At 42.4% G+C, this 9,891-nt stretch overlaps 1 protein-coding gene across 3 annotated transcripts in view; it reads right to left on the reverse strand.

Moving 5' to 3' along the window:
• Positions 1 to 5,968, reverse strand: part of LOC143032331 (putative peptidoglycan muropeptide transporter SLC46) — an 89,273-nt gene extending 83,305 nt beyond the window's left edge. The window contains exon 1 of one of the 3 annotated variants that reach the window (XM_076196887.1): positions 5,188 to 5,968. The gene's annotated coding sequence lies outside the window, so the exon portion shown is untranslated. Of the gene's footprint in view, positions 1 to 4,995; positions 5,019 to 5,187 lie in introns of those variants that run through there. The other 2 variants (XM_076196884.1, XM_076196886.1) reach the window with 2 other exon arrangements.
• Positions 5,969 to 9,891: the final 3,923 nt, after the last annotated feature.

Here is a 9,891-nt window from a genome sequence, read left to right on the forward strand (position 1 = left end):
CTCTCGTGGGCGGGGAGATGGGGGTGTGTGTGTGTGCAAGGTCATAGCATTACCCATAGATCGGACCTACGAGCTCTGAGCTCTCTTCCAGGAGGGAAATAGCTGTCGATCACGAGTCCAACACGTGATCCAAAGACCACACACACACACACACACACACACACACACACACACACACACACACACACACACACACACACACACACACACACACACTATATCACAAGCACTCCATGACAGACCGCTAAATTGTACACTTCGGACTCCCCCCAAAATGAACCCTGCGGAGGAACCACTCCCAACTTCCCCAAATCAATCAAGAAATGCATTCGAACGCCTACACTCAGGTCACCATCTATCACTGAAAAACTACCAAGACAGGATCAGCCTGGCAAGAAACATCAGTTTCTCAGGATGCAACCACCACACGGAAAACAGAGATCATATAAATTATTGCAGTATCCTTCACCCTTGACATCAATTAATTATGAGCATGAGGAGCATAAGTGTGCGAGGGGCGGGGTGGGGGCGTCGTTTCACTAACACACCCACCGACGCCATTCCCCACAGTTTATTCGACCCATGCGGCGGCCACCCTTCCCATTCCAAATACCTCTTGGCAAGCTCGGCCGACTTGTCTTAGCCATGAGTTCTGTGGGTGTCCCCTCGTCTCTACCGAAGTTTTGAGTCTTGTCCAGTACTATGGTATTGGCTGCATTATTATATGCAGTCATTGTTTTAGGGATTTTCCCTGAGGCATTCCAACCGACCATAGCCACACATTAATTATTCGTCTATGTTAGAGAGATGGAAAAAAGTAGGCTATACTCTAAGAACAATGATTAACAATTAGAGGTCTACAGTGACATTTTTGGTAGTTCACCGGATGTTCGCTACATTTAGTATATTGGACTGGAGACTTGTGCAAATATTCTTAAATATGTCGAAATGTAGAACGAAAAATACACCTATCTACTTCTACCATCAGCTACCAGTATGAGGCGTTACGCCTCTCAGTGGTAGCAGCATGTTTCTCCATGTGGCTCTATCTTAGAAGACCCCCTTCCTCCCTCAGAGTTTCGATGTTAGGCAAGTCATGTCTACTGAGGGCTTCTTCAACAGTTTCTTTCCATCTCTTTCTCGGTATTCCTCGTTCTTCCGTCCGTTATCCACTCCCAGCATCCCTTGCAACTCTTTCCTCTTCTATTCTATGTGTCCCAGCTATCTTAGCTGGGCAGCACCTATTTTGCTTAGAATGGAGCAGACACCAATGTTTTTCCTTATATCTTTATTTTTTACTCTCTCTTCTCGTCTTTCCAACCATAGCTCTCAGAGGTCTCACTTACACTGCCTGAATGCTGCTCCCGTCTGCCTTTGTCATCACCCACTCTCTGAACCATATATTATAGTTGATGTCAGGACAACATTGAAAATCATCTTTTTCACTTCTAAAGGTACATGTTTTTTCCTTTATTATTTATTATTATTCTTTAAATATCCTTCCTGTTTCCATCCTCCTTAGTAACTATACTTCCAAGATATTTAAAGATGTTTGTATTCTTCACCACTATATTTTCTATGGTGATATTGAACTCCTGTTCTTCTCTTTTGCTAACGGTCAGTATTTCTGTCTTTTCTGTATTTTTCCGTGCCTCTCCTTATAAAGCATTCATTCTACCTTTTTAAGTCTTCTTCGATCTCTTCCCTATATGTTTCATTTAGCGATATCATCTGCATACGCCATTATTATGTTCTTATAACCTTCCTCTCTACCTTCCATATATGCTATGAAGAGCAGCGGGGATAGCACACTTCCTTGTTTAATCCCTGTTTCCAATTGGAACCACTTTCTGGCCCCTTTGATGTTCTACGCAAGGGTGACACAAGCTTTTAATGGCTTTCTTTAGACGTCCTGTGACACAATACCTCTCCTCCATACATTTCCATACTTTTTCACGAGGTATTGAATCAAAAGTCTTCTGCACATCAATGAAGGTGATGTAAAGGCTTTGGTTATACTCCCATGCCTTCTCCAATACCATCCTTAGTCCAAAAATTATACCTGTTACTGCTTTACTATTTCAAGAAATCAGCTTCTGCTTGTAAGATATGTGTTTCACGCCAAAATGATACCTTTTATTTATTCTTTCTTATCATTAAGGAAATGGTTCATGAAAGGCCTTCTAACTGCGCTGATAGCCATCCATGTCCAGAAACGAGTCATGAACCATAGCCATGTAATGGTGAGTATGTTGTTGTCCTTCCTTCCAGTACTTCATATATTTTGGCACTTTTGATAAAAATATTGCTACTGTGTTCCCATACGACTTCAATGGAGTTATTGTCACCCGAACCAGGAACACAAACAGTTCCCTCCCTTTGAATTTTGCAAAATCCTTACTGAAACAGTTCAATCTATCCATGCATGTAGCGAGGACATTGAGGTCTTGGAAAGATTCACATGCATTGATAGTGTCAGGCACAACAGTGGTGGGTCGTATCATGAATTCCTTCGAAGTATTGGTATTACCCAGTCTTCTGTATCGTCCCCCCTCCTCAGTGCTAATGGCAGTACCTTGCTGACAGAGAAGAAGTTAATTCTGGAGAGATGGGCAAAATACTTTAACAACGTGCTCAAGCGGCCAGCTCAAATCAACGATGAAGCCATTGCACAGCTCCCCCAGGTGCCTACAAACAACGATCTTGATGACCCTCCCTCAGAAGACATGGTACGCCAAGCGATCAAGCAAATGTCCACTGGTGAAGCCCCAAGCTCTGATGCCATACCTGCGGAAGTCTATAAGTCATTGTCAGCCAGCTCACCAGCCTGTACCAGTCCATGTGGAACAAGGAGCAACTCCCACATGAGTTCAGAGATGCCACAATTGTCCACATCTACAAGCGTAAAGGAAATCGCCAATCCTGCAACAACCATCGAGGAATCTCCCTCTTATCCATAGCAGGCAAGATCCTGGCTCTTGTCCTTCTTAACCGCTTGTTGGAACACTTGGAGAACTCTGGTCTCCTCCCTGAAAGTCAGTGCGGCTTCCGTGCAGGCCGAGGGACCATCGACATGATCTTTGCTGCCCGTCAAATCCAGGAGAAATGCATCGAGCAATATTGCGACCTCTACACGACCTTTGTTGACTTGACCAAAGCCTTCGACACGGTCAGCCGAGCAGGGCTCGGGGACATCATGGCAAAATTTGGCTGCCCCCGCAAGTTCATAGCAATCGTCCGTCAGTTTCACGATGGAATGACAGCCAGGGTTCTAGACGACGGCGAGCCATCTGAAGCCTTCCCAGTTACCAATGGAGTCAAACAGGGTTGTGTCCTGGCCCCGACTTTGTTCAGCATGATGTTTTTGGCAATTCTGTCTGACGCCTTCAGAAACTGCAAGTCCGGCATCAGTATCAGATACAGATATGACAGAAAACTATTCAACCTAAGAGGGCTGCAAGCCATCACGAAAGTGAAGGAAACTGTTGTCAGAGACTTAATGCCAGTGATGAGCAAGAGATGCAACAACATATGGGCATGTTTTCCTCAGCCTGTGATAATTTCGGTCTTATCAGCACCAAGAGGACAGAGGTGATGTACCAGCCAACACCAGGGAAACAGTACCAAGAGCCACAGATCCAGGTGAACGGACAGACTCTCCAGGCGGTTGACACCTTCACATACCTGGGCAGTACCCCCTCTCGCAATGCTACCATTGATGCGGAGATCAATAATAGAATCTCTAGAGCAAGCAGCGCCTTTGGGAGACTGAGGAAGAATGTCTGGGAGAGGCGTGGAATCAGTCTCGAGACAAAGCTGAAAGTCTATCGAGCAGTCGTCATCACCACCCTTCTTTATGGCTGCGAAACCTGGGCAGCATACCGAAAGCACGAAAGGCAGATCAACCACTTCCATCTCAGATGCCTCCGCAACCTCCTACACATCCGCTGGCAGGACAAAGTCCCCGACACTGAGGTCTTGAAGAAAGCAGACATCCCTAGCGTCATCACTACCATGAGCAAGGCTCAGTTAAGGTGGACAGGACACGTCTCCCGAATACCAGACAACCGCATCCCAAAGCAGTTCCTCTATGGCGAATTTTCCCATGGAAAGCGAAACGTAGGTGGACAGAAAAAAACGCTTTAAGGACGGTCTGAAGGTCACACTCAAGGATTTCAGCATCAGCACGGAAACTTGGGAGTCGCTCGCTGCCGATCGCCTCTCCTGGCGCAGCGCTCTCGCTGCAGGGGCCTGCACAGCGGAACAACAGCGCCTCCATCAGGCCGAGCAGAAGCATCAGGCAAGAAAGGCCAGGACATCCGGCACAAACACCAGGGCTCCTACCCACTTTTGCCCTACATGTGGGAGGGGCTTTCTCGACCGGACAGGTCTGGTCAGCCACCTTCGGACGCATCCTTCCTAAAAAAATAATAATAAAAATAAAAATAAATAAATAAATAAATTATAAGGCAATGCCATGGCCATCTTCGACTTCGAAGGGCTAACAACATTACCCATGGTGTTATGGACTCGCTCAACTAGAATATATGGAATATATGGCGTCGATATTTATGCAGGAGAACTAGGATTCTAATTTTCAAGTCACTCGCGCTCTCTATCTTGCTGCACGGCTGGCATGGACACTGAAAGCTGACTTGAAGAGCCGTGTCAATGTCTGGTGACTTTGGAGAATCATGGGGTGTCGCTGGAATGAATTAGTATCAAACTATAGACTGTAGTGTGAAACTCAGTCTAGGCCGGTTACCAGCATAATTCGTGAATGTCAATTGCGGGAATGTGGTACATTTCACTGATGTTGATCCTACCCAAAGAATGATTTTATCAGGGACCCCAGAGAGCAAGAGAAAATATCTTCATTGAGTGACTTTGGTGACCGTGGCCGGTATCTTGAGGGCCACGGGTATCTTGCAAGAGAAAGCCAAGGCAAAGATTAATCAGCTAAAGTACAACGCAAAGTGAAATTGTACCACTAACCTGTCACAAGCTCTGAAAACGCCATTTTTCGTGAAATCTCCCTCTACTATTCTCTAGTATTCCATGAATTGCACATTTTACTGCCGGGCAGTAGACATAGTTCAGCAGTAAATAACGTTCCTTTTTCACATGTATCAGTTCAGGTCCTACACAAGGCAACAAAACCAAACATAAAATTTAGTGTAATCATACCTTGAATTTATTTATAAGTGGTTCCACAAGGATCGCGATGTTTCTTCAAGTAAATGACTGATTTTTCCCACTCGATTATTTTATTGCTTTTCTTAATCACTGTTGTATATGTTGACCCTTCAAATTCAATCTTGGTAAATACAGATTTTTTTTTTTTTTTTCGTAGGGCAAGTAACGCTGGTCACACGCTGACGCCCCTCCTTCTGAAGGATTCACGCATCACTTCTTGATACACCGAATTATCTTGATCGAATATGTATCTTATTTGTTTCTACCAATCACAACTGTCAAGCAGGTTTTCTTATCTTTATGATAGCGCGTGGTGTTATCAGATAAGTCACTATTTATATTGTAGTGAAATAACCCTTCTCCCGGAAGGAAATACAGTATATTTTGAAGTTCTATGGTATAGTACTTGACAAATCACACACCACGTTCCAATACAAATTTCTGATGCCTTCAACTGCACATTTCGTAAAGGTCACGTCACACTACGCGTCTTAAAATCAGAGTGGCCTGGCGTGGGGAAGGCATGCACATTTAACCGCCTTGTTTTCAAACGATGACTCACTGCTGTGGGTAAATGACGCACGCTACTTAGTTCATCCCAGGCATTTCTGTCTTTGTACAGGTGACTTTTCACTTGCCATGGGCACACGTTATCCTTGTACAGTTCTATCAGTTGAATAACGTCCTCACGACGCCAGTAGAGCTACGACCTCTGTGACATGATGAGTGAGGCGCTCCACCAATCCACCACTTCTGAGAAGACATTGGCGCGAATCAAGTGCCCCGCAAGCCTCGGTTAAATGTGTTGGGAGGACCGCCGGGGTCAGTCCTTATGATTAGACGCGTAGTATAACGGGGCCTTAACAATGCAAACATTAGTCATGGCGTCGCAAATCTCCATCGTTCAAGCTTTGCACGCGTTTTGGTTAGCCGTTTTTTACACCAAATCTTCCATAGCCTTTTACGACCTCTGGAGACGCCCTCGAGGCGAAAGTTTATCTAAAGATTCGAGACGTGTCTATGTTCGGGAATGTATCGTTGGTGTGTGTACAAAGATACAATGTCACCTGACATATTGCGTGTTGTGATATTTTGAGTCGGGAGACGTTGATATGCTATTGCCTCATCCGTGAATGGCCTGGCCTGCGTCTCTCTCTCGCTTTTTTTTTTTTTTTTTTTTTTTTTTTTTTTACTGATTCCAAGTAAATTCATCGTGCTAAATTCAAACCTGAAAAACTATCAGCTCTAATTTTCAAGCTACCTATTTTTTCATTGTTTATATTTTTATTATTAGTTACTTATACACAAAAACAAAGTAATATTTTTAAAAAGGTACACAAATTTATTGTTTAATTACGTAATAGAATACATAAAAGTAATTAGTTACTATAGAAAGGTTTGGGTATACATTCAAGGACATCAGGCAACGATTTGTATGGCTGTGTCATATTTTCGTTTTTTCAGCAGATGATCAGTGCTTGTTGAGACAGTGTAGGAATAGGTGTGCAACTTTGTAAATATATACACACGCACATGCGCACAAACACACGCTTATATATGTGAGTGTATTCTATAAATTAATTAATTCTATTGCAGGGATTTGACAATGAACAGGAGATGCAAAAATTATCCACGTCAATTTTGGAATCCGAATTGAAGATCAAGATAAATTTTTTGCTCCTCATGCATGCTGTAAAACATGTGCTGAAAGATTAGACATTGGAATAAGGGCAAGATGAAATCCGTACCTTTTGGTGTTCCCATGGTGTGGAGAGTAGAGATGGATCATGTGACAGTTTCTTATTTCTGTATGACAAGCCTACAAAGTAAGGTCATATATGAAAATTATAACGATAACTTAGAGTCGATACTCTCATTAATGTATTGTAGAAATATGTATTTTGACATATCTTACATTTATATAAATCCGCGGGACTTTGACATTTGACCTATGTGAAATTTACAGGTGTAAACAATAAGAACAAGCACCACGTTGTGTATCCTGATATCCCATCTGCCAGAAAGCCATTGCCTTATGGTCCAGAAATTCCAGTACCAAGTGTACCCTAGGACATAGATATCACTGAAGACAGTAATAACCAGCTTGAAGATGTAGACATATTTGCATCGTATCAAATCGCATCTCCGATGAGATCCAACCAAAGCCTTTAAGTCAAGCACAATTGAATTATTTAACAAGGGGTTTAGGGTTACCAAAAGAGTCTGCCCAGCTACTTGGATCACGCCTTGACGAAATCATTTACTTGCATCAGAAACTACATATTTCTGGTATCGCAAGAGATGAAGAGTTTCGGATTTTTTTTCTCGTTTCATGACAACTCTTCATTAATATATTGGAATGATATTGGAGGACTAGATAAAGCCTTGGGTTTAATATATAGTCCAGTGGAATGGAAACTTCATCGATTCGTCGAGTCAAAGTTTAAGAACTGTTCTGTTTCTGTTGCACATTCATTTCAATTAACTGAGAGTTATGATAATATGAAAATTTTACTCAGTGCTCTGAAGTGCAGTCGCCATAATTGGAAGATTTGTGGATATTTAAAGGTAAAAAGACACTGTCATTTCATTTTTCAGTGTAATTTTATCTTATATATTTAACTTATCTCCTTTATCTCATATTTCATGATATTTACATTCATTCTTTTCAGGTTGTGTTTCTAATATTAGGAAAGCAAGGAAGTTACACCAAATACCCTTGTTTTCTCTGTCTCTGGGACAGCCGAGCAGATGACAAACACTGCGAGCATAGTGAATAGCCATAATGAGGTTGTTGATTCACTGGTCAACCCTCATCAAATTTTGCTGCCGCCTCTTCATATAGAAATTGGATAATGGAAGTCAGCATTTGCTTTCATAAGGCAGATATTTCCACAAGTCAATGATGCAAAATTGAATGCTGGTATTTTCGATGGCCCTCAGATTAGAAGCCTAATGAAGGATGACCAGTTCGATTGAGTACTGAGCGAAACAGAGGAATGCATGGCAAGTTTTCAAATCAGTTGTGAACAATTTCCTTTTAAACAAAAGAAGTTCAGAATACGTGTTCATTATTCAAGAAGTGATGCAGAGTTTTAAGGCTCTTGGACCACGTATGTCAGTAAAAATATATTTTCCATCTGGATTACTTTCCTGATAACTGTGGATGCTACAGAGAAAAGCGAAAGGTATTCGCACTATAGAAGAAAGGTATCAGGGGCAATGAAGCATAAGGGTTGATTCACACTATCGGTCCGGTCACGCTCCACTCTCGGTCTGCTCTCGGTTCTGAGGCATTCACACGTACGGTCCGCTCTCGCTCCCGTCATCGCCCCTCCCTCGATACCAGTAGAAGTCTTACCATCAGTTACGAAGGAAGTGTGACTTTTCTGACGCCGAGTTGGCAATAATCGCTATTGCACTTGATGAAGAAGAAGAAGAAGGAAATCAAAATAGAAAAAGAAAGAGATTGTGGGTTCATCCTATGCTGCAAGATAGGAAGACTGAAGGAGAATTTCATACTCTGTATCCTCGTCTTATTGATGATGAGAGTAAATTCCACAGCTATTTCAGAATGAACAAAGGAACATTTGAGAAAATACTATCCAAAATTGAGGATGACTTGAAATGTACAAGAAGATGCTGCACTTCCTGGCACTGATGTGCTTGCACCATACGTTATAGTGGGAGACGAGGCTTTCCCGCTGAAGAGAAATTTGATGAGGCCCTACCCAGGTTCACAGACTGAACATAAGGTAGAGAAGAGGATTTCTAATTATAGATTATCTAGAGCCAGGAGGATAGTTGAGTGCACATTTGGTATTCTAGTGCAAACCTTCAGAATATATTTAAGGAAACTTAAAGCTATGCCTTCTAACGCTGATGCAATCATTACAACAACATGCGTACTTCACAATCTGATACACCCAAATGCTGTTGCATTACCAGATACTGTTGTCATGCCTCCATCAAACACAGTACGTCCAATGAGAGGAAGAGGGGGAAATGCTACAAAGGAGGCTTTTGGCGCGAGAGAAACACTGAGAGATTATTTCAGCTCCCCAGCTGGTTCAATGCCTTGGCAAAATGATAGAATATAAGTAGACAAACAAACTTGTGTAGGAATATTTGTTGAGTGAGCTAAGGAGATGCATTTCCGCAGTGGATAATAGGTTGTTATTATACATATGGAATTTTTTTCTTCGGTTAATAATGTGTATTTTTTTTCTCTCGGTACCTTGGCAATATGATAAGCATGCAAACATTATCACTGTAGTGCAGCGAAGTCAGGTCATACAGCTCTGGTTTACCTTTTGACTAATTCTATTAGCATTTCATCTAAATCCACAAAATTAAAGTAAGTTTTGTAGGTTATATTGTATTCAGTTGGTGCTTATGAATATCCTCGCTGTACGCATTGTCATTGTATCAGTGATAAATAAAAAGAAAATGTATTTTTATCTTTTTTCTAACTTTCTCATGATCCCATTGTGGTGTTTCCTTTGGATTATCCATGGTTTGGTAGGACAGAGGGTAACACTACTTGCTTATATGAAGGCTGAATCTCGACTGGAGTGGAGCAGGACCGTGGCAACTGAGTTCACACTGGCGCTCACGGTCCAGTCTCGCTCCAGTAAAAATATCTTTTGACGGAACCGTGACCGGAGCGAGACTGGAGCGAGAGCGCCAGTGTGA

This window comes from Oratosquilla oratoria, chromosome 13 (assembly GCF_046742065.1).
Source record: "Oratosquilla oratoria isolate Oo_2021 chromosome 13, ASM4674206v1, whole genome shotgun sequence".
NCBI lineage: Eukaryota > Metazoa > Arthropoda > Malacostraca > Stomatopoda > Squillidae > Oratosquilla > Oratosquilla oratoria.